We start from the raw sequence: 26,605 nt of genomic DNA, 5'->3' as shown, positions 1-26,605 counted from the left end.
CCTCCTCCCTTCTTTCATTTCATTTCCTGTGGGCTGAAGAGAAACTTCCGCTTCACTCTCCCATTCTGCAAAGCTTTTTTTATGTTGTTGCAAACGGTAGTGTTTTTTCTCTCCCCCCCCCAACTTGTGCACAAAAGCATAACACTGCTCAAACTAAAATTTGTATTTCAGCTGTATTGTAGCTGTGAAAATACAAATAATCTCACTTCTGGGTTGTTTTTTTAAATGAAACTTACTGGTAGAACAAACAGAACAAGCTTGGTTGCTAGGTAATTAGAGGATATGATCTTTAGGAAACTGCATGATTGATGCTTCCCATCAAGTGTGATTAGAAAACCCCATGCTTCAAGCTAGCGTTGAGCCTTACCGTGGTTGGTGCAAACAGAAAGCGGAGGTAAAAACAGCGTCTTTAGCATGAAGTAATGCTCCCATGTGGATAAGCCCTATGTCACATTCACATCTCTCTCCATTTCTTGTCCATGTGTCCTCTTGGGAGACCCTTCTTGTTTTCTTGTTGTCCCATTGTTAGGTGAATCACATCGTGCAGTGACACAGGACAGGGCATTATCTGTGGTGGCACCATAGTTAAGGAATGCTCTCCCCTTTGGAGTGCATCTGTCAGGATGCAGGATTGGGGCCCTGATGTTTCAGAAGATGAGGAGAGGGAGGGGGTCATTTGGCCAGAGCTGTGTGAAGAAGCAGCAGAAGGGGGGGAGGGAATCTCAGAGATAGAGCTGTCTGGGAGTGAGGACCTTGAATGTCCAACAGACACAGATTCTTCCCGTGAGCTTCCCACGCCTCCTCCCCCTCCAAGCTTGGAGGAGCTAGAGAAGGAGGGAGGGCAAGGGGGAATCCAACCCCCTCCTGATCTAGGAAAGAGTAAGGAGAAATAGCCAGATGGTTTAAGCATTGCCCCCGCTTTCCCCCATACCGGAGTCCGATTTCTCAGAAGGGAAGGACGCGGTGGCACCCCCTTCACCGCGTACAAGGAGACAGCAAAAGAGGCGGCAAAAGAAGGGGGAGAGGCGGGGTGTGGATGAGGGCACTTTGAGGCGGAGTGAGAGGATTCGCGCTCGATTGCCCCCTTCTTAAGGGACCGGGAGAATAGTGGGTGCTTGTTCTGTCAACTATCTTCTATGTCGCAGGTTATGCTTATGAGTTCAAGTTCATGAGACGGCGTAGTCTTTGTCTGGATATTACCTTAATAAAAACTGATTTGCTTTCATCAACTGGTCTGGTTCCTGAGTCTCAACCTGGACATGACAGTTTGACAGAACCACCTACCCGACCCTCGACGCTTCTGCCACTTGAACGGGACAAGATGGAACAGGGAGCAGCAGGGGGAACAAAGCTCACTTCTGAGGCAGAGGAAGTGAGAGCTGAGGACTACTGTTGCAGATTTACAGGCAGATGTCCAAACCTTGTTGGCGTCAGTGAGGGCATTGAAAACTGACAACCAAACTTTGAAATCCACGATAGCCCAAATGCAGACAACCCCTTCAGCCGCTGTGGTTAAGATTCCGATTGGATTGCCGCCTAAGTATGCGGGACAGAGTGACCAACTCTCCACCTTCATGGCTCAATGTGAAATGTACCTGGACATTAGGAATGCAGAATTTCCTAGTGATGCGGCCAAAGTGGCCTTTGTGATCAGTCTATTGGAAGGGGAAGCTGCCAAGTGGGTCACTCCCTATCTGGTCAGAAAGGATGCCATCCTAGGAAGATATAGAGGATTTATGCAAGCCATGACCGAGATGTTTCAGGACCCCCAAAGAGCGGAGACTGTGGCGAGGCAATTGAGCGCTTTGAAACAAAGGAAAGGAACTGTTTCAGAGTATACCAATGACTTTAAAATTCTGGCCCAGGAAACTGGTTATAATGACTTAGCCCTGATGTTTATGTACTGAAGTGGACTGAATGCTGAGATCTTGGATGATCTGGCCAGAACTACACCCCCAACTGATCTGCCTGGGCTGATTCGGCTGTGCCTGCAAATCGATCACCGGTTGGAAGGAAGGCGCCTGGAGAGGAAACAGGATGTACAAAGATACTCAGCTTCAGCCTCTTGCAGTAAAATCCCTCTGATTCCCGGGGTGTCAGGTAACACGGGAGAGGGATCGGGAGGGGCTTGTCCGAAGCTATCAGAGGAGGAAAAAGAAAGGCGTCATCGGGAACGTCTCTGTTTTTACTGTTCAAAGCTGGGCCACGTCGCTAGGGAATGCGGACATAAAGGAGATAAAACAGGGCCATCGGGAAACTAAAGTACCCAGCTCTTGTGCAGGCCAGAGGGCTGGGGGCCGCTGTGTACAAAGGGCCTCCGGTAGTGCAGCCCCCTTCGAAAGGGGTACTGGTGCTACCTATTCAGATTACAACTTCCACAGGAGTAATGTTCAATTCTACAGCACTGATTGACAGTGGAGCCTCTACCAATTTCATTGATGCAAAGTTGGCAAAACGTTACCGAATCTCCCAATGGAAATTGGAACCCCCCTTGTCAGTTGAAACTATTGATGGCAGACCATTGAAGTCAGGAGGGGTGACTCGAGCTACAGAGGAACTGAAGCTAGAAATTCCTGGGCACGAAGAACTCATTTGCTTGTATGTGTCAGATCTCTCGAACTTTGATGTAATTCTGGGAATGCCCTGGCTAGCAAAGCATGACCCAAAAATAGCTTGGAAGGACGCGGTTGTATGGTTCATTTCTCAGTACTGCCACGAGAACTGTCAGCCAGAGATAACCGTAAAAGCCCTGGCAGGAGCTATACAGGAGGTCAAAGAAGTGACCCTTCCCTCGAAATATGTGGACTTTGAGGATGTGTTTAATGAAAAGGAAGCAGAGTCATTGCCCCCTCATTGCCCTTATGACTGCGCCATTGATTTAGTGCCAGGAGCAAGCATTCCAGCGGGAAGAATTTACTCCCTTACAGAGCCAGAGAGAGTAGCTCTGAGAGTTTTTGGAAAAAAACCTGAAGCGAGGATTTATCCGTCCCTCACAATCCCCCGCCGGGTCTCCCCTGCTGTTCGTGAAGAAGAAAGGAGGTGAACTCAGACCCTGTAATGATTACCGCGCCTTAAATCAAATTACCATCCCTAACAGCTATCCATTGCCTCTGATTCCGGAGTTGTTAGACCGACTGTGTTCTGCAACCATCTTCACGAAACTGGATTTAAGAGGGGCGTATAATCTGATTCGAGTGAAAGAGGGGGATGAATGGAAGACTGGGTTCAACACCTCCTATGGTCAATTCGAATACCTGGTGATGCCTTTTGCGCTATGTGGGGCCCCTGGCGTGTTTCAGAAGTTTATGAACGAAGTGTTTAGAGACCTCTTGGATCAGTACGTGATTTGTTATCTGGATGATATTCTGGTATTTTCCAAGAGCCAAGAAGAACATGATCGACACGTGAAAACTGTGTTGAAAAGACTGAGAGAGAACCACTTGTATGCCAAGTTAGAGAAATGTGGGTTTGACTTGTCATCCTTGGACTTCCTTGGATACCGAATCTCGGCCAGAGGAGTGGAGATGGACCCAGGAAAAGTGAGTTGTGTATTGGATTGGGGCCAGCCAACCACAACGAAGGACGTACAACGTTTCCTGGGATTTGCCAACTACTACAGAAAATTTATCCCAGGCTTTTCCAAGCTAACAGCCCCCCTCATGGACTGTTAAGGGGGAAAGGAAAGTTCCAATGGACAGAGAACGCAGCAACAGCTTTCGGGGAACTGAAAAGGAAGTTCGCGTCTGAGCCTATTTTGCGTTTTGCTGACCCTACCCGTCCTTTCGTCGTGGATGCTTCAGACGTAGCCATAGGGGGGGGTTCTTTTGCAACTAGACGGGAACAGGAGGAAACTGTATCCTTGTGCATACTTCTCCAGAAAACTAAAGGATGCCGAAATAAATTATACAGTGTGGGGAAAAGAACTGTTAGCCATCAAAGACTCATTTGAGAATTGGAGACAGTATTTAGAGGGAGCCCAGAATCAGATAGAAGTGCGTTCTGATCATAAGAACTTGGAAAGCCTGCAGACAGCTCGGAAGCTGAACCAGAGACAGATACGTTGGTCACAGTTTTTCGCCAGGTTTAACTTCAGGATTACTTACCATCCCCATGCAAAAAATCAGAGAGCAGATGCTCTATCCAGACAACCACAATATAAAGGAGATGAAGTTTGCAGCCCTCCCCAGTACATTGTCCCACCGGAAAGGCTGATGTTGGGATTATGCCAGCCTTCGTGGGAAGAGGAGCTCAAGAAGACACAGCAGGGGGATCCATGCATGCAACAATATATCCAGGAAATGGAACAGGACCCGGATTCAGAAGTAAGTTTCCATTGGAAGGATGGACTGTTTTGGTTTAAAGCTGCCAGATATGTGCCAAAGGGGGACCTAAGACTCAGAATTTTGCGTCAATGTCACGACTCTATCACGGCGGGGCACTTTGGCATTTTTAAGACCATTCAAAATGTAGCTAAAGATTTTTGGTGGCCTCAAATGCGCCGAGACATTGAGAACTATGTAAAATCATGCTCTATCTGTATGCAGGTGAAAAAAGACACGGGAAAACCTGCAGGGTTACTGGAACCTTTACCAACGCCGAGTGAACCTTGGAAGGACCTTTCCATGGATTTTATAACTGATTTACCAAAGTCACAAGAGATGACAGCTATATTGGTCATAGTGGATTCATCGACCAAGATGGCACATTTCCTACCTTGCTCGGGAGCCTTGGAAGCTAGAGAAACAGCAAAATTGTTTATAAACGAAATCTACCGACTGCATGGATTGCCCAATAGTCTAGTCTCGGATAGGGGAACCCAGTTCACAGCTAAATTTTGGACAGCTGTTTGGAAACAGTTGCAAACGGAGTTAAAACTTTCTTCAGCTCATCACCCCCAGACAGACAGGCAGATGGAGAGACTTAATGCTGTTTTAGAAAGGTACTTGCGCTGTTATGTGTCTTACCAACAGACTGATTGGGTTTCCTATCTGCATTTTGCAGAATTTGCTTATAACAACTCCTTGCATACCAGTACTGGACAAACACCTTTCTTTGCTAACTATGGATTCCACCCCAAGGCTTTCCCCAGCAGTACAGGGAGCATGCCTGTACTGGCTGCAGGGGAATTTCTGCAGGAGCTTCAGGCGGTGCAACAGATACTGAAACAACAATTAGATGAGGCCAAAATGGAGTATAAACGAGTGGCTGATCAACATTGACGGGAGGGGACCCCCCTTCAAATAGGAGACAAGGTATGGTTGTCTACCCGCTTTTTCCAGATGCCAGGCAAATGCAGAAAGTTGCAGGATAAAAGAGTGGGACCCTTTGAAATAGAGGCGCAAATCAACCCAGTGGCTTATCGTCTGAAGTTTATTTATTTATTTATATTATTTATTTATTAAACTTTTATACCGCCCGACTAGCAGAAGCATTCTGGGCGGTGAACAACAAAAATACCAAAATACACAAGATAATACAATAAAAACATATAACAATAAAACAGTCTAAAATCAATTACAACAAATGAAAAATCAATAGCTTAAGTTAAAATGCATTGGGAAAGAGGAAGGTTTTAACTTGGCGCCGAAAGGATAGCAGTGTCGGCGCCAAGCATACCTCCTCGGGGAGACTGTTCCACAGTTCAGGGGCCACCACTGAGAAGGCCCTAGATCTTCAGGAAATTCCTGAGATAAGAAGGCAAGCCGATCGGCTGAAGACGGAGTCTGGACTTCCACGCAAGCTGCACTGGGATAAAGCGAAGCGTTTTTTCTTTTTAAAACGTTCTTAACCAGCGAGCCCACTTCTACCTAAATCTTATCATTCGGCTTACATTACTGCAATAAAAGGGATTTGTTTATGAATCAGCAACTGAGAAACCTGGGTGAGTCATACCTTTTCTCTTTTAAATATAATTAAGGAAGAAAGAAAATATAAACAACTTATATACTTTTTTTACGACAAAAAGCTGGCTTGAATATGGAGTTATAAAGTTTAAAAACGGATGAGAGGCAATTATTATATTTTGGACTAATTTTCTCTTTGGACTATTTCTTTTTGGATAAATCCGCTGCTCGTATATGCTAATAACTGTTTAGTCTTGGCAACAGAATTGTTTTGCATTCTTGGATGCAGATAAGAACTGCTGGCTGGATTTCAATAATAGGCCTGGAATATTAACTCTTTTTTCGGTGGAGAGAAAAAAGAAAAGAAATAGATTGCCTCTAGGTTCTGAAATAGTGATTAATATTAGAAATTAAAGGCTTCTTTTTGAAAATGGCAACTAAAAAAACAACCAAGGGGCGAAGAGGTTCTATTGATACACAGGAAGAGGATATACCCCCAGAAATGTTTAAAAAAATAATGGAAGGGATCAATGCTATGAAACAGGAAATGAATGAAATGAAAACTGAATTGACAGATATAAGAGACTATATTAAAACACAAGTGGATGAGATTAAAGGGACAATTGGGCAAATAAAGGAGGATGCAAAAAATACTAAAGAAAAGGTACAAACCTTGGAGAATAGAACAGATATACTAAATCTGGAATTAGAAAAAAATTTGGACTATTTAGCTATGACTGAAATGAGAAATAAAGAGCATTGTTTGAGATTCCGTGCAATCCCAGAGGAAACAGGTGAAGACATTAGAGACAAAATTGTTAATGCTTTAGTAAAATTTCTGGACTTGAATGAAGATAGGATGGAATTTGAAATAGACAAAGTTTATAGAATTAACTCCAGATATGCAACAATGAAAAAAATTCCAAGAGATGTGCTTGTTCACTTCGTAAAGAAAACGACCAGAGATATGGTTTTACAGCAACACTTTAAATATACCTTTAAAATTGATGGTAAGGAAATACTGGTGATGAAGGAAATTCCTATTAGACTTTTACGTAAGAGAAAAGAATATGCTTTCCTTACAGAAAAACTTAAGCAATGCAAAATTCAATTTAGGTGGGACGTTCCAGAAGGAGTGATTTTTACATTCAGACAACAGAAATATAGATTGAATACGGTTCAAAAAGCAAGGGACTTCTTGAGAAAAGCTTCAAAAGATATGGAAGAAGATAAACTCAAAGATATGGATACAGTTCCTGGGAAACAAAGTCAACAAGGATACGCAGAGGAGGGGAAGGAAGATGATGGATCAAAAGGAGCATCAGGCAAATTTTAAAATACACGCTTAACGATGGATTACAAATACCTAACTTGGAATATAAATGGAGCCAACACGGCGCAGAAGAGAAAGAAAGTGTTTCATTATTTGAAAAAATTAAAATTGGATATAATTTGTCTACAAGAAACTCATATTCAGAAGAAAGATTCTAAATATTTGATTTGTAAAAATTTGGGTGAAGAATTTATTTCAGCTGGACCAAAAAAAAAAAATGGAGTTGTTCTCTATATTAACCCACAATTGCTTCCTAAATTGGTATTATTGGACGATAGTGGTAGATTTGTGGGGGTTGAAATTACTTTACAAGGTACAAACATTTTGATAGTGGGTATTTATGCCCCCAATGAAGATAAAACAAGGTTTTATACAGGACTTATGGAAAAATTGTCAGAGTTTTCATATGAGCATTGGTGTGTCATGGGTGACTGGAATGGGGTAATCTCACCAAAAATTGATAGGCTTTCTGAAAAAAATATCAAAGAGACACAAGGTAAATTACCGAAGATTTGTTTTGAACTCATGGAACATCTAGAATTGGTGGATACCTGGAGATATATAAATGATAATGCAAAGGAATTTACTTATTTTTCAGAAAGACATAAAACATTTTCGAGGATTGATATGATTTGGATGTCAAAAATTTTAGCGAAGGATATTTTTAAAATGGATATATTACCAAAAACTTTTTCGGACCATAATCCTGTGATATTAACTTTAAAAAAAAAAAATCTTGGATTTAGATGGAGACTAAATGAATCTTTATTACAGAATGATAAAGTAGTACAAGAATGTAAGAAGAAATTAAAGGAGTTCTTTGAATATAATTTACATAAAGGAACAAGTGAAAATATTGTTTGGGATACAAGTAAGGCATTTATGAGGGGATACTTTATTAAATGTAATTCTGAATTAAAAAAAAAGAAACAACAGAAAATGCAATTAATTTTGGAAGAAATAAAACAAAAAGAGGAAGAATTGAAAAAGAATCCAGCTAAAGTTTCTATTGTAAATCAAATTAAAATGTTACAGAAGCAAGTATCAATGTTGACAGTTAGAGAAATTGAAAGGAAATTAAATTTTGCTAAACAAAGGACTTTTGAATTTGCAAATAAACCTGGGAAATGGTTAGCATATAAATTAAGAAAAGAACGTCAAAAAAATATTATTTTAAAGATACAAGAAGGAGATGAGACGCTGACAGACAATGTAAAAATCAAAAAGATTTTTCATCAATATTACTCAACATTGTATAAGTGTCAAGAAATTCCATCTGAAAAAATAGAAGAGTATTTATTTAAACAGAATTTGCCTAAAATTACAGATTTTCAGAGACAAGTTATTAATGGCCCTATTACGTCAAGAGAGATATCTGAAGCTATAAATAAAATTAAATTAGGAAAGGCACCAGGACCAGATGGGCTATCTGCAATGTATTATAAATGTTTGGAGGAAGAACTCCTGCTACCTTTACAGTCTACAATGAATTCTATTTTGCAAGAGGGAAAGATACCGGATAGTTGGAAAAATGCTAATATAACATTAATACCTAAAGAGGACCAAGATTTAACTAAAACAAAAAATTATCGGCCAATATCTCTACTGAACAATGACTATAAAATTTTTACAATGATTTTGGCTGAAAGATTGAAAATAATATTGCAACAATTTATTCAGGAAGATCAATCAGGGTTTTTACCTAAAAGACAATTACGTGACAACGTCAGGAATGTTTTGAATGTGTTGGAATATTTAGAACAACGAAATGATAAACAAGCAGCTCTGATTTTTTTAGATGCTGAAAAAGCATTTGATAATTTGAATTGGAAATTTATGTTCCAGGTTTTGGAGCAAATGGATTTTGGAGACAACTTTATAAAATGGATCAGATCGATTTATACATCACAGAAGGCCCAGATAATTGTTAATGGAGACTTAACGGATTCATGTGAAATACAAAAGGGTACAAGACAGGGATGTCCATTATCTCCCCTTTTATTTATTCTGGTTTTAGAAGTGCTGCTTAGAGATATAAGGCAAGATAAAAGGATTTCGGGATTAAAAATAAAAAAAGAAGAATATAAATTGAGAGCATTTGCTGATGATTTGATAATTGTACTAGAAAACCCTTTGGAAGGAATTCATATACTGATGGACAAACTAAAAGAATTTGGACCTTTAGCAGGATTTAAGATCAACAATCAAAAAACAAAGATGTTGGTGAAAAATTTAACTTTAAGGGAACAGAAAGAGTTAATGGACAAGACAGATTTTACAATAGAAAAAAAGTTGAAATATCTAGGCATCATCATGACAAATAAAAACTCAAAGTTGTTTCACAATAATTACGAAAAATTATGGACAGAGATTAAGAAAGATTTGCTAAGATGGGATAAACTACAACTGTCATTAATGGGTAGAATATCTGTGATAAAAATGAATGTATTACCGAGAATGATGTTTTTGTTTCAAACAATACCTGTAATATCCTCTGATTTACCTTTTAAACAATGGCAAAAAGATATTTCTAAATTTGTATGGCAAGGAAAAAAACCAAGAGTTAAATTTAAATTACTTCAAGACGCTAAAGAAAGAGGAGGACTGGGATTACCAAATTTGAGACTTTATTTTGCTGCCTGCTGTTTAGTCTGGATAAAGGAATGGATCTTATTGAGGAATAAAAGACTATTGGATTTGGAGGGCCACAATTTGAAGTGGGGATGGCATGGATATCTATGGTATGACAAAGTAAAAGTAAATGTAGACTTTAATAATCATTTTATAAGACGTCCTCTGTTGAAAATATGGAATAGATACAAACCAAGGTTTTATTCGAAAATACCATTATGTGTCTCAAGTCAAGAAGCGTTTTATAGAAGAGAAATGTCTGGAAAAGAGAAATGGTTAACTTATCAAGAACTATTAGAAAATGTACATGGAGAACACATAATGAAAGAGAGAGAACAATTGATAAAGGAAGGATATAGTTTTCATTGGTTTGCCTATTTACAATTGTTAGAAAGATATAAAATGGACAAGAAAATGTATGGGTTTGAAATAAATAAATCTGATTTTGAAATAGGTTTGTGTACAAATGATGAAAACATAATTGCAAAAATGTATAAACTTTTATTGAAAATGGATATGGAGGAAGAACAAGTAAAAGAGTGCATGGTAAAGTGGGCAAAAAATTTTGGTCATAACATACAAATGGATCAATGGGAAAATATGTGGAAAAAAGGTTTGAAATTTACATTATGTTATAATCTTAAAGAAAACTTTTATAAAATGATGTACCGTTGGTACATGACTCCAGAAAAGCTGTCAAAAATGTATAGTAATGTCTCTAATGTTTGTTGGAAATGTAAACAACAAGAAGGATCTTTTTATCATATGTGGTGGTCATGTAAAAAGGCAAAATTATTCTGGGCACAGATAGGCAGGAAGATGCAAAAAATTTTAAAAATAAATATTCAGTCAAAACCAGAATTTTTTTTATTGGGCTTTATGGATAAACAAATAGAAAAGAAATATGGAAGAATAATATTATATATGATTACGGCAGCAAGATTATTATATGCACAAAAGTGGAAAATGGATTCAATACCAACAATGGAAGAATGGCTATTGAAATTAATGGACTTAGTAGAAATGGATAAATTGACGTGTTTACTTAGAGAAAAATCGACAGATACATTCCTTAAGGATTGGAAGCCTCTCTTAGACTTTTTGTCGAAAGATCAAAATAAAATGATGATACTGGGATTTGATGATTAATTAAGACAGCTTATGGAGAAAAGGGATTTTGTATGTATATATATTAAGGGACAGGTTTGATGTATATTATATACTTATAGCTGATCTGTGACAAATCGGAAGTCAACCATTTTATTTTCATTTTTTGTTGTAATATTGTTATGTTTTTTCTTACTTTGTTTTGTTTGTTTTTGGAAAAATTTGAATAAAAATTATATAAAAAAAAAAAAAAAAAAGAAGGCCCTAGATCTTGTCACCACCCTCTGGGCCTCTCTATGAGTCGGAACCCGGAGGAGGGCCTTCGAAGCAGAACGCAGTGAGCAGGCGGGTTCATAGCGGGAGAGGCGTTCCAACAGATATCGTGGTCCCATGCCGTATAAGGCTTTATAGGTTAATACCAACACTTTGAATCTGGCCCGGAAGCATATTGGCAGCCAGTGCAAGCGTGCCAGAACAGGTGTTATGTGATCGGACCGCTTGGTCCTTGTCAACAATCTGGCAGCCGCATTTTGTACTAGCTGCAGCTTCCGAACTGTCTTCAAAGGCAGCCCAACGTAGAGCGCATTGCAGTAGTCCAAACGCGAGGTTACCAGAGCATGTACCACCAATGTAAGGTCCTCCTTACTCAGATAGGGACGTATCTGGGCTACCAACCTAAGTTGGTAGAACGCATTCCATGCCACCGAGGCTACTTGAGCCTCAAGTGAAAGGGAAGAGTCTAGAACGACTCCCAAGCTCCGAACCCGGTCCTTTAGGGGGAGTGTAACCCCATCCAGGATAGGGTATGTATCCACCATCCGATCAGAGAAACCGTCCACCAGCAGCATCTCAGTCTTGTCAGGATTGAGCCTCAGTTTGTTAGCTCTCATCCAGTCCATTGTCGTGGCCAGGCACTGGTTCAGCACATCGACAGCCTCACCTGAGGAGGATGAAAAGGAGAAGTAGAGCTGCGTGTCATCAGCATACTGATGACAACGCACTCCAAAACTCCCAATGACCGCACCCAACGGCTTCATGTAGATGTTAAAAAGCATGGGAGACAGAACCGACCCCTGCGGAACCCCACATTCGAGAGCCCACAGAGTCGAGCAATGTTCCCCAAGCACTACCTTCTGGAGACGACCCGCCAAGTAGGAGTGGAACCACAGCCAAGCAGTACCTCCAACTCCCAACTCCGCGAGCCTCCCCAGAATGATACCATGGTCGATGGTATCAAAAGCCGATGAGAGATCAAGGACAATCAACAGAGTTACACTCCCTCTGTCCCTCTCCCGACATAGGTCATCATACAGGGCGACCAAGGCCGCCTCAGTGCCAAAACCAGGCCTAAAACCCGATTGAAATGGATTGAGTTGCCAGTTACTTTTAAAATACATCCTGTTTCATCGCTCCTTGTTAACGAAAGCAGCCCCTCCCAGTGAGTTAAGACCAGTAGAATCTCCAGGGGCGCCGTTAATAGTGGATGAGCAAACTGAGTTTGAAGTGGCAGATTTTGGATTCAAGGAGAAAGCATAATAAACTACAGTATTTGATTCACTGGAAGGGTTATGGACCAGCTGACAGGTCGTGGGAAAATGAGAGCGATGTCCATGCTCCGGACTTAATAAGAGACTTTCATCAACAGTTCCCTCACTGTCCCAAGCCGACAAGTTGGGGGGGAGCACAGCATGGGAGAGGGGATGGTGTCAGGATGCAGGATTGGGGCCCTGATGTTTCAGAAGATGAGGAGAGGGAGGGGGTCATTTGGCCAGAGCCGTGTGAAGAAGCAGCAGAAGGGGGGGAGGGAATCTCAGAGATAGAGCTGTCTGGGAGCGAGGACCTTGAATGTCCAACAGACACAGATTCTTCCCGTGAGCTTCCCACGCCTCCTCCCCCTCCGAGCTTGGGGGAGCTAGAGAAGGAGGGAGGGCACGGGGGAATCCAACCCCCTCCTGATCTAGGAAAGAGTAAGGAGAAACAGCCAGATGGTTTAAGTATTGCCCCCCCGCTTTCCCCCATACCGGAGTCCGATTTCTCAGAAGGGGAGGAGGCGGTGGCACCCCCTTCACCACGTACAAGGAGACAGCAAAAGAGGCGGCAAAAGAAGGGGGAGAGGCGGGGTGTGGATGAAGGCACTTTGAGGCGGAGTGAGAGGATTCGCGCTCGATTGCCCCCTTCTTAAGGGACTGGGGGAATAGTCGGTGCTTGTTCTGTCAACTATCTACTGTGTCTCAGGTTATGTTTATGAGTTCAAGTTCATGAGATGGCGTAGTCTTTGTCTGGATATTACCTTAATAAAAACTGATTTGCTTTCATCAACTGGTCTGGTTCCTGAGTCTCAACCTGGACACGACAGCATCTGGCACTGATGCTGTTTTTTTTCCAGTGCTGGCTAAAGTTGTACCATTTTCCCAGACTCTCTTATGAGGCTAGCTGTTAATTATCTGGCTTGTCTGTCTGCTCTGTTGCTAATTGTGTTACATTTTTATCTGATGCTTATGTATTTTTATACTTTTATTTGACTGTCTTTGTGTAATTTATTGCTCATGTTTTATGCTGTGAACTGATGAAGGGCATGCTAGAAAGTGACATAAATAAATGGATGCTTACCTATATACACTTCCACCATGTTTCTGCATTAAAAATACCAAAAAGCCCCGAACTCAGCCCCCAATTAAATAGGTATTTAAAAATGTATTTTCTCTCACAATGCACATTTGTTAACTGCATTTTTCATGTGTTTTTAGGACTTGTATTGCAACATTCAGAAGAGTGAAAAAGCCAATGGATAGCTGTGATACAATCTGCACATTAGTCTGGGAGGTATCAATCAGCTTGCAAAATTCAAAAATTCCTTAAACATTCCTAATTGCAGGCAACAAACCTCACCAGCCAAGGAAACACATAGGTCAAGTTGTTCACCCTGATCTTTATAAGATCTTCTGGGTCAGGGTAGCTCACCAATCTGAGCTACAAAGTTATCTGTTCTTACTGTCTGATGACTCCTTGACCTCATTGCATTGTCCTTTGGACAAGGATGTTGGATCTGAAGCACGAACTAAATTAAGTTTTAAAAAAGCCATGCTGTGACATGTACGAAGTCTGAGTAGATCCACGTACAATATGCATTTGTATTGTAGTTAATTTATTTTTAATCAGGAAATACTTAACTCTAAAGTTTAAAAAGAAAATATTGAAGTCTTAATTGCTGAGGATGAGGTTGGTATATTCACCAAGATGGGCCACTTAGCTGCAGGGCAGGCAAGGTTCAGGAGGGGAAACTAGTTCATTAGTCAGTGTTACATGGTAAGTCATGTTCCTTTCTTTCTTATTTGCATTAATAAAGCAGACATAGAAGAAACATCTTGCTGTTAGGGATCACTTTCCTACAAGAGAACAAATTAAGATAATGTTCCTATTTTTGTTTTTTCAGTGCCCTCATTTCCCCTCCACTTATAAAGTCACCAGTGCCTTTGACAGAGAAAAAAATACGCATGCAAAAAAACCCTCCACAACTATAGGCAGAAATGGAGTGTTTTGGGTGACAAGTATTTTTAACATTATGATTTTCCACTAGCTGCATGTGATTAGGGTGGCCGTATACAAAAGCGGTCAGGGCTCTTGTATCTTGAGCAGTTGTGTAGAAGAGAGGATATATGTGGATGCGCCGCTTATCATGCAAGGTACAGCTGCTGAAATCCCCTAATCTACACAACTGTTAAAAGTGAAGGGACCCTGCCCTCTTTTGCATCTTGGCACTCTATGTGTGACCCACCAACTGTGTGACCCACCACTAATTATGAGCAGCCCCTAAAAATGACTGGGGCTGGCTGCTTCCCCCCTCCCTCTTTTACGGTTTTGATTTGTCTTATAATGTTTTGGCGCCCACCTATTCTTGCAGTGCTGCTTGGAAACTGTACTGTGGGGTTGGGCAGGCAGTGACTGAACAATATTCCTGTTCACAGTGCATCACAAGTCCCAGTGTCCTGACATCTGTTTGGCTGCTGGCAAGTGGAGGAAGAGGACATTTCAATTTCTCTACAAGCACTGTCTGTGGCAATCAGGCCTACTGGATAGTGGGCAGCTGCCACTGTAGAGTTTTAGCCTCTCCTAGTTCTAAGTGGAAGTGGAACCAAATACTAGTAAATTATGGTGCCTGTTTCCAATTAAAGTGGGAATAGGTTCAGGCATGGGCTGGGATTCCCTCTTCTATACATCACCCCAATAATGGGGATAGTAAAACTGTACTGAAATATAGCAATTAGGAAGTAAGGGCCATGGTCTGAAGCCATGACGGCGATAAAATAATCAAGTTCTGAGCATGTCCTAGAGTGTAATCTCAAAGCACATAATGCTACCACCTTGCTGAAGGTCTAGATGTAGTCAGTGTCTGGATGAGAGACCACCTGGGAACAGTGGGAGCTGGTGCCCATTGAGACTGGTAGGGTGGAAGTCAGGGTAAGTGTCACCAAAACAAATGACTGGTGGTGCTAGAACCAATGATAGGCAGAGATGAAAATTTCTGGTTTTGTGAGCATCCTCCTTGCTGAATTCTATAAGAGCAACACTGAGACTGAGGAGGAGGAAGAAAAGGTGATGGCCAGGGCCACCCCATTGGTGAGGAGGTAGGCAGGTGCGGGCTGACTAAGGACAGACTGAGCTTGGTGGGACAGTGCTGCTGCACTTGCTCTAGTGGAGTAGTCTCCACTGCCTGGGAACCACATGTATGCTTCCTCGGGTGTCATGGTAGAAGAAAAGCTGGATCACTTTGAAAAACTTTTGTCACCTTGTCATCAGGCATCATCAAAATATTATTTGGAATACTAAAGATATAACCCAGTTCTGTCACTCTTATTTATACTGATGCACACATCCCAAAACGTTCTCTCTCATACACACACACACATGCATGCACAGACACACATGCCTTACTGTTCAGGTAAAGATAAGCATTGTTAACCTCATTTTATTCATTAACACTCAGGCTGCAACATGAAATTAACTTTCTTCCCTCCCAGCTCCCATTGTGAGGGTTTCTCTGTGCAGATGAAGGCCATAAGCCTATACAGCAGGACCAGACCAAGACATTTTAGTACATGAGATGAAGGGCTAGAGGGCAACCTTTCTCCCATGCAATATACGGAGGCCAATTGAACTGGCAGTTGAATCGTATTTCAATGCTGGTGCTGGAACAGCATCCTCCACCACTCCTGAGGGTAGAAGTCTAGCTTAAAATGTGCAGGACAAGCCGTGAGACACACCTAGGTATGTCTTCCATCACCTTGCCCTGGGTCCAGGTAGGGCCAGCCCTGCCCCTAAGGAGGGAGAGGGAGGTTGTGAAGCCACCATAACACTTTGAACTTAACAGTCTTCCTGACTGAACTATGGCAGGCAGGGCAAGGAACAAACCCCTTACAAGCCAAATCTCTCATTCCACTCTCTGTAACTGTGATGGGGTTTGGGGCTAGACATTAAGGAATGACAGGCTGGTTTTTTCCCCAAACTGAAACACATACTTCAGATCTGCATTAAACTTTGTGACTGTGGGTCAGGGGCAGCTCTGTCATGAGGCAGGGTGAGACCTTTGGCTCAGGTGTCTGATGGGGAGAGGAGCAGTGGAGCAGCACAAACCCTCCTGTCCACCCACTTCTGTTGCCTGCCACCAGCAGTTTTTCAGTTGAATTGGTGCTACTTATCAAGTGAATATGCTAAAACCAGGGATGGGGAGAAAGTAGATTGGGATCTCATAGAATCGTAGAGTTGGAAGGGGCCTATAAGACGATTGAGTCCAACCCCCTGCTCAATGAAGGAATCCTGACAGATGGCTGTCCAGCTGCCTCTTGAAGGCCTCCAGTGTTGGAGAGCCACTCTAACAGTTAGGAGGTTTTTCCTGATGTTCAGTTGAGGTCTGTCTTCCTGCAACTTGAACCAATCATTTTGTGTTCTGCACTCCAGGACGATCGAGAAGAGATTCTGGTTCTCTTCTGTGTGACAATCTTTCAAGTACTTGAACAGTGCTATCATATCTCCCCTTAGTCTTCTCTTCTCAAAACTAAACATGGCCAGTTCTTTCAGTCTTTCTTCATAGGGCTTGCAGTAGATGGGCAAGAGTTTTATGACACCCAATTGTTTAATGCACTCTATGTGGGGCTGCCTTTGAAGATGGTTCGGAAACTGCAGCTTGTGCAAAATGCAGCGGCCAGACTGGTAACAGGGACCAGACGGTCCGAACATATAAAACCAATTCTGGCCCGCTTGCATTGGCTGCCTGTATGTTTCCAAGTTCGATTCAAGGTGCTGGTTTTAACCTATAAAGCCTTACACACCTTGGGACCACAATACCTGATGGAACGCCTCTCCCGATTCAAATCCACCCGTACACTACATTCAACATCTAAGGCCCTCCTCCAGGTGCCTACTCCGAGGGAAGCTCGGAAGGTGGCAACAAGGGAGAGGGCCTTCTCAGTGGTGGCCCCCAAATTATGGAATGATCTTTTGACGAGGTGCGCCTGGCGCCATCACTGTTATCTTTTCTGCGCCGGGTCAAGACTTTCCTCTTGTCCCAGGCATTTTAGCATGTCTTTTTTAAATTGTTTTAAAAAAACTTAATTGTTTTAAATTGTTTTTAAAAGATGTGTTTTAAATTTGTATGTTTGTTTTTGATGTTTTTAGTTGCTGTAAACTGCCCAGAGAGCTTAGGCTATGGGGCGGTATACAAATACAATAAATAAATAAATAATGGTAGCAACAATAAAAAAAACTTTTTCCACCTGAATTAGGCTGCTAATATGAAGGAACCTAGTCATGGGAGAAGTTTTGTGGGAAAGGACTGCAAGCTCAGTTCAGCTCTGGTACTGAAAACAAATTCCTACACTTTAATTCTGACTGTATGTCACTCCCATCTGGCTCTGGATGGTAGATCCTGGGGTTCTAATTTTTTTTTAAAAAAACTAAGTAGCTGTGACAAGCAGTGGTGGCTGATGCCCACTGAAACTGGTAGGGTGGAGAATACATAGGCCAACAGTAAGTGAAACCAGAGCCAATGACAGGCAGAGCTAACTAATTCTAGTTTTGCCCCCATCCTCCTCCCTACCGAGTTCTATCATGGAAACATTGAGACTAGGGAGGAGAAAGCTGACAGCAAGTGCTACCCCCTTGACTGGTTGTAAGTAAGAAAGCAGGCAGGTGGGGGCTGGCTAATTGTAGGCAAGGCTGAAGGGGCAGTGCCCCATTTGCCCTCACGGACCAGCCTCAACTGGTGACAAGCCTGGTGTCTGCCCACCCTGCACTAAAGCAGAGAGTTTGTTAGAGCAGACTGAGCCATGCAGCATGTTTACACAGAAGTAAACCCCACACAGTGCAATGGGGCATACTCCCTTGTAAGACGGCAGTGGAATGCAAGTCTTACTTTAATTTCTTGTCTCATCACTGGCAATTAAGAAAGAACACTTTAGGAGAGTAGTTGGTAACAAGGGTAGTTAACCTCCTCCATCTCATACAATTAACCTTAAATTAGGCCTTCCAGATAATTTCCTGTTCAAGTCAGCCCACAAGGTTTGGACCAAGGTTTCTGGCCTACAGCCCCCATCAGCAAAACACAGGCTGAGCCGCTAGACATGAAGTGAACTTCTTAAAAGATGGCAACAGCTTGTTCTTCTTATTTACAATCCTAATCACATCATTGATTTTGGTAATCTTTCCTGCACTAAGAGCAGTTATTAATCCTCTCCAAACAGGGCCAGGGTGTGTGTGTGTTTGTTTTGTAAGCCTAGATAATTAAAATTAAGCTGAGTAATGACACCCAAGAGATTTCTGTTTGAACTGCTAGAAAGACCACATCCAATGTTAATGGAGAAACTAAAGCTGGCATAGAATTTCCCAGTGTAACTGAGAGTGTATATGCATCAAAGATCATTCAGTTAGAATGGAGCTTGAAATCCTTGCTTTATGTGGCACCTTATACTGTACTATATATTTATACTATAATAGGGCCAGGCCAAAAGGAATTAGAGACTCATAAATATTTACTTATTTGCTCAAATGCATCAGAACCTGTTCTGACCTGAAGGAGTAGCAATGTACACATTTCCCACAGCTTGAAAACAAACAATCCCTGATTTATTGCATGAGCTCCAAACGGAATTGTAATGTTTTTGTGCATCGTGGTTACTTTGGGAATTGTAGCAGTTGACTAAAGAGAAGGTAGTGGGAAAACAGGATTTGCCCAAGGGATCAGCTCAAGTACGATTGGTGCAAATTTCATTAGCTAGCTTATGATCCTCCAGGCAGTGTATTATATACAAGAACACAAGTCATAGAAGTTAGGTTTTTTTAAAAAAAAAGAATAGCAGGAGATTTGATTTACACTTTTTCCAATTCCACCCACAAAATTGGTTGTTCCCACGTCAAACAATTGGTTGTTTGGTGACTTTTTAAATTGGCTGGTTGCTTTCCTGCTGAGGAGAAAAACTTTCCGTTCCCAATTCAAATGATCAGCTATGTCTTTTCTTTTTACAAACCCTTGTGCATTTTTCTTTCTTTATAAGAAGATTTATAAGCCACCAACTTACAAAAAATATGAAGGTGGTGTACAATAAAACCACTGAAACATCATAAAACTATGAAATCATAAAACAGAGAACGCATGGCCAACAATGAATCAAAGTAATCCTCTAAAAACCCATAATGAAGCAAATGCGTTTTCAGCATATGCTTCTGTAAAGTTCAGACTTACATGATAGGTGTGACCTTCCTTTCGGGCATATTGCTTCCCTATCCTTGGAACCAAGCATTCTGTTGGCTTCTATAAGTTACATTTCAATTTACAATATCTGAAAAACATAGCAGAGAATTCAAAACACATGCATATGACATATCTTGTTTTATGTTATACATAACTATCTTGGGGAGTCCCAATCATAACCAGAACCATGGCATGCAGGAGGGAGTTAACACTTCCTCCCTTAGCAATGGTCCCAGTGAAAATCACCAGCCCCATGAAGTTGCTATTTTCCATGAGAAATGAGCTCATGAAATAGACATGTAAATTGGCCATTTATTATTAAACCAGGAGCAATTATTAGCAGATAAGCAATACCATTCACCTATACCTAAAATTAATATAAGACTGCCACCTTTTTATCATGGCAGCCTCTGGTGTCTTTAACCAGGCTTGAGTAGAATGTACATCATGGCCCTCCAGCAGAACACTGGCTCATTTTCAGTGGACCCCTTAAGTGACTACTGTTGCTGTAATTCTAAGCGTGCTGTTCTGATACAACCAGGCACTTCTGTTCTTAAGCTCATTCTGTTATTAAAGTCATCCTAAGAATCACTCAGCACAGGAACATGCTAAGGGTTACTTTCCACAGTTAACTGCTAAGAGATCTCGAGCAAGTACTCTTACTTTGATATTTAAAACACCTTGGTTTTTCTAGTATAATCATCATTCATGCAAGTGTAAAGTCACTTACCCCCATCTTTATCAGATGCTTGATAGGCAAAAATACAAGTGAATGGCTTCTAGACATGCTGGCCATATACAGATCAGAGGCAGCATGCTTCTGAACACCAGTTCTTGCGAAAGAACAGGAGAGGGCTTTTGTTTCCTGGCTTTCCATAGGCATGCGGTGGGTGGCTGTGGAAAACAGGATGCTGGACTAAATAGACCTTTGGTCTGAACCAGTAGGGCTCTTCTTATGTCCTTATGTGAAACATTCTCCATCACACCATCTCCATTCCCTGGTTAATTTATTCTTGTTCAAAAACCCTGTCAGAAGAAAGGATAGCGACTTAAAATACAAAACAAACATGTCTAGGTAGCTAATAACCATCTGGGTGCAATTTGCTTTCTCTACTTTCTTTTTCTTCACACAATGGATCTGCATGGGAATAGATATCTTACAACAAAAGATACACAGAAGTAAAATACTATCTGTTTTCCATCCCATTTAAACAAAATCTATTTGAAGAGATTTGGATTAAACTTAAATTTGTTTGTCTCTTAGGAGTATTGAGATTTACATCCTTTCACTAATACTGGTCACAATTACCAATTACTATTGTCTTAACTCAGAATCACTGATTTAATACAAATTAGATTTTCCCATGGAAAGGAAGTGAAAAGTTGATTATTTGACTTTTATTTAGCTACAGCAGTACCACCACCCTGCAACAAGTTTACACAACCATTTTCTCACCGTGAGGTGACATCTGTGTAGTTTGTGGGGCATGTACTTTGTATGGATTCCTAGGCTTATTTTGCTTCAGTCACAAATATGGGTTCCACATTAATATCCACCAGAAGAAGACTGCTGAAGGGTTACTGTGTGCTTGGAAAATAGTAGAACAAAATAGTTTTCATTCACATTTAAATCTGTTTAATACCTCCGTTCCAGGCACCATAAGGCAGAGTAACAGCTGGCTCCCGAAAAAAGAAAATGGTAAGGTACAGAGTAGCCCACTAAAGAACATATATTAACAGGACTTTTTCATAATAGGTATACGTTAATTCCTCAAGGATGTTGTTTTCTGTGGATAAACACATCTGTTGAAGTGGGGAAAGAAATGTAGCAATATTTCAGTCAAATATTTTTGTTTAAAGTTCAGAGAAAGAAAAGTCCAAGATCAAAAGAGATGGTGACATTTTCCACTTGGTGTTCTGCAGGTTATTGAGAATAATCAGCAAATGGTGGATATTCACATCTTTCATACAATGGAGATGACCAGAAAAAAGGGGGGAGGGGATCCTATTGGCTGCCATACATGTTGCTTCATAAAAACAAAGCATATTTGATTAACACCATGTGCTGAAATCATCTTTTCCTGACTCCAAAGTCTTAGATAATTGCAAAGAAAACATTTTTCTGGAGGCAAAGGAGATAAATGATGATCAAGGAGACCAAGGCACTTTACAGGGGAGGGAGAAATCTGTTGCTAATTTTCCATTTCAATCTGAAAGGTGGATTTACCAGCCTGGAACCATTTATTTGCATTTCTAAGTGGCAGCATGGAGCAAAATGTGGTTTTGCAAAAGATTAGTCTTCATTTGTCGAAGTAATTGCTGCCTAAAACAATGACATATGGAAGAGCTGACAGGAACTGTGGCGGTGGGGTCGATTTTCGTCACTTGCCTCAGAAATGAAGAAATAAATAAAATAAAACAGAAAACCTCATTTGGTGCTGGCATTTAAAGAGAGAGGGAGAGAGGAGAAAAGGCATATATGCTGTAAAACTAGGCCTGGACTTCTTATTAATCAATAGCCCCTATTGAAGAGAGCCGTGTACGGCCTCGCAGCTCCAACAGTATTATTAGAAAATGATATAGTGAGCATAGGATGTATAATTCATATTGCCTTCATTTGCTCAGACCATTGTGAAAATCCATAAATCATTTTCTTGTTCATGTATTGCCTAAGTGCAATTTGTCATTTTGCATTAGGGGGCTGCTTCAGATCATCAGTGCTTTTAATTCACTATTTAGAGTTTAACAAAATGCTGTCCAGCCCTGTCTGACAACTGAGACTATATGAGAATGAAGTACCCAACCGTGGAGCTTGGACAAACAGAGAGAAGAGATAAGGAGTATGCCCTTTGCAGTTTAAGATTCTTGTCCCTTGATGCCTTCTTTATGCATATTAAGCCCCATCTGCACTATATATTTAAAGCAGTTTCATACCACTTTAAACAGTCATGGATTCTCCCAAAGAATCCTGGGAACTGTAGTTTGCTAAGGGTGCTAAGAGTTGTTAAGAGACCCCTTTTTCCTCGACAGAGCTACAATTTCCAGAGTTTACCAGATAGATCATTAAACCACTCTGGTAAATGTAGCTCTGTGAGGGTAACAGAGGTCTCCTAGCAACTCTCAGCACCCTTAACATAACTACAGTACCTAGGATTCTGTGGGGAAAGAATAAAGTGGTATAATAATGTTTTAAATGTATAGTGTAGATGGGGCCTTAGACATAATTTAATGGGCTCTTATCCTCCCATGGATCTGGATGGAAATGATAGGGTATTACACAACAGCATAGTTTGGTTCTTTAAGTGGGATGTACACAAGAGTGCCCTACTTCACATGCTATGCTTATATATGAGGACTTCATATCCAGTAATTAAAAAACAACAACATAGACTTTCCTCCCATCTACATTATGAGTAAAAAATTGAATTATGGCATAATGAGATCTACTCTAAGGAGAATGAGCAAAAATTGATGAAGGTGCAGACGGTGTGAGAACAATCTGGAGAACATAATTCTTAATATAGACCTTGAAAAGTACAGAGAAAGATGAACTTGATAAGATGAATTTTCTTATCTTATAACAACCATTTTATTTAATGACAATTTCATCACCTTGGCCTTATTTCCCTACAGCATCTGTCTAAGTACTAATGGTCAAACATGCTGTCTGAGGAGAGGTCTGAGAACACAAGGCTTACAGCATCTTTGAGTACAAGGGTGGGGGAAATGTTTCCATCTCAAAGGCCACATTCCCTTCTGGGACCCAGATGGATTGAGAGGCAAAGCGAATGGAGCAAGAAATGCAAATTTTACCTTTCTATATGCACACCTTTCCATATAGGCAAGCCAAAAAGCATGATCAGAGTTCAAAGGGCACATTCCCAGGCAGACAAAAACACTTAAGGAGGATGAGAAGCAGGGCCAGTGAGCAGGGATGGGTGAGAAATTTGATTCTATTTGCATTTTGAGCCAAATCTATCAAATTTGCACTTTCCGGAACAATATGAGAACTGAAACACAGCTGTCCTTCAAAATTTGCACTTATTCAAATTTTGCAATGCAGCTTGCCAACCAATGTTTACAAAAATCCGTATGTTAAGGGAAAATGTGCGTAAAAATGGATATATTAGTGAAAGCAACACACAAAACTACATTATATGTAGAATTGCTTGCAAAAATGTATACATTAGTCAAAATCACACATAAAATCTGTATATTAGGAGAAATGCTGGAGAATTTTCATGAGGATTTTCTGGGAGGGAAAATTGCAAATTGCTGCATAAATGTGGAGAACTGAATTCAAGACTGTAAAAATGAGAAGCTAAGAGAGCTGAAATTGACAGATTTTTCCACCCCTACCAGTAGTGAGGGGCATGGCTTGGTGAGGGAGTGTGTGGTTGGGGAGGGATGTGTGGAGAGTCCTGAGGACCAGATAGGCTTGGAAGGCCACATATTTGTCAGGTGCGTTCACTTCCAGGAAGACAAAAGACACATGCTGACGTCTTGCATGGCCCCTTCTCCAACCAAGAGGCCAGAGGACAAAGCAGGGCAGGAGATGCGATTTGTACACAATAGAAGGCTATTTGCATGTGCCATGTGGCTCACTCTTTTTGCCAGCATTGAGCTCAGGGTCATCTCTAGCATAAGTGTGCAGGGAGAAGCAGAAGATCTGGCACACTGCATCCTTAACCTAAGAGGGGAATACCAAGGGCCAATGATAGTGAAGAAGCCCCCATAAGTCTGTAGGGTAGGGATGGGGAGCCTCTGCCCCTCCTGTTGCTGTTGGACTCCCAACTCCCATCAGGACCAACCAGCAAGGCAAATAGTCAAGGACGATGGGAGCTGTAGTCCAGCAACACCTGGAGAGTCACAGGCTTCCCATCCCTGACTCTATGCTGTTACATGGGACTCCTTTTAGGTCAATAGGCAGTATATTTTCCAGGACTTTTTCTTATCTTTTTCTCTCCTGTTTCTCATTTTCTCCAGCCGCCATGAATTTCCCCAAAGAAACGCTATTGTTTCCCCTGCCCCTTGTTTATTGGTTAATTATCCTAGGTGGGCCATCTTTTTTCCTTCGGAAGATGCCTGATTTTATTACCCCATCTGGATTGCCTATTTTTTCCTCAATTACACGGGAAAAAGCCTCTCACCAAGCTTTGAGCCATGCCACAATAATAAGAGGATTTAGGAACAGATTGCTTTCAAGTCACGTTAAATCACCACAAGCAGTCAATTATCCAGATGTTAACAAACGGCTCCCCTCCATTTCCGCCGAAGGGTACATGCCACAGAAAGTCCATTCTCTTTCCCCACCCTCACCTTCACTTTGTGGAAAGTCTGAAAAGGAGTATTTGGGGCAGCATTACACACACACACACACGAAAATGAAAGACAATTTTTTTAAAAAAAAAAACCAACCCAACTTAACCACCTTAAAGGGAAAAATGATCCAGCAATAACGCTGTGCTCCTGATCAGAAGGGTGGGGAGCAGCACTTCAAACCTTTGCCACCAGGCTAATGGATGGTAGAGTGCCATTGTTTCTGCAGGCTCGCCGTCCCTCCTTATGTAATGACTGATGGAGGTGATGCGAACGGCCTGCGTTGGAAGGCGCGGGGTTGGGGAGGAGGTTCCGTTGTGCTGTAATTACAGCGGCCTTCGAGGCAACGCGCTTTTTATATACTGTGGCATTTTACAGCCGTCATTACCCCCCACCCAAGCCACTGGTTTATGCGACACCCCTCCATAGTCAAACGGCGGGCGCTGCCTGGGAAAAGAGGAGGGGGGCATATTATTTCCACAGAGTCGGGACAGAGCGTAGATGAAGATTACCGTCCAGGATATTGGGGAAGGAAGGGGGGAAATGGTGGCTGGGGGGATGGCAAGGACGTTGTGATACGAAATAGAGCGAAGGCTTCATCCCGGGAGCTGGAACGCCAGTCCATGCTTATGACTCAGATGGCTAAATTCCATCCAGTGCAGCTGCCTGCCTGCGCGGAGGAGCTTTTTGCTGCAGTCAGCAGACTGCTGCTCGCTTCTCCACGCCGGTATCCAGCCGCTGAAGAGGCGATGCAGTGAACACGAACGGGCTCTTATAGGACGGTGTTTAGACGAGAGGAGGCTGTTTGAGCTTCTGTGAGCCAGCGATATAGATGCACTTGTCAGCCGGGGAGAGAGAGGACCTGCGCGCGCACACACACACACACACACTCCTGCTACTACATATAACGCTTTCTAGCTAACGTCACGTCTCCAGCAGTGACTCGCTCTAGCCGCTAGGAGGAGCCTGCTGCTTACATTTGCGAAGCGCGCACAGTTCCTCCAGAGCTGAAGAAAACTTGGAACGCCGCAGCGGTAGATATAGTGGATTATTTACCGCCAGATGCGTCCAGTCCATCTCTCTCCGAAACCTGTTCAGGCCAGGCCTCCTTCCCTCTCCTCTTAAACGTTCGAGCGTGAGCATTCCAACATGCTTGGATAAAAGTTTCCTTTTTAAAAAACAAACGGCCTCGGGTATTCTCAAGAGGACAATCAGGCTGCCAGTCACACTGTTTTAAAACCAAGACCAGACCGGATAAGTCATCACCCGCGCGCGCGCGTCCCTTCCAGTCCGGAGGGGGGTGTTGAAATCGACGGCTGTGTTCTTTCTTTCCCTTTAAGTAAATCAACGAGGGTGACAGCGCAGGGGTCTCCGTCATCCGATGGGAAGGTTCAGAATAGGAATCAAGCAGCAGTCTTTCCCCCCTCCCGCTCTGGGTAAGCCACAGGTCCCTTTTAGACGTCCACCCGGTCGTCCTTCCCTTCCACCAGAGTGCGACGCTGCCGCGGCTCTCACTTTGGCTCTGTCTGGCAATTCGTAAATTAACTGCAGCTGTGAAAGGACTAGCCATTTTCTCTCTCTCTGGTGCTGGCAGAGGCAGCCCAGGGTTTTAACTGCTCAAAAGACAGG

Source organism: Rhineura floridana, chromosome 9 (assembly GCF_030035675.1).
Source record: "Rhineura floridana isolate rRhiFlo1 chromosome 9, rRhiFlo1.hap2, whole genome shotgun sequence".
NCBI classification, from domain to species: domain Eukaryota; kingdom Metazoa; phylum Chordata; class Lepidosauria; order Squamata; family Rhineuridae; genus Rhineura; species Rhineura floridana.
The sequence above is the reverse complement of the archived record's forward strand: the minus strand, read 5'-3'. Positions refer to the sequence as shown.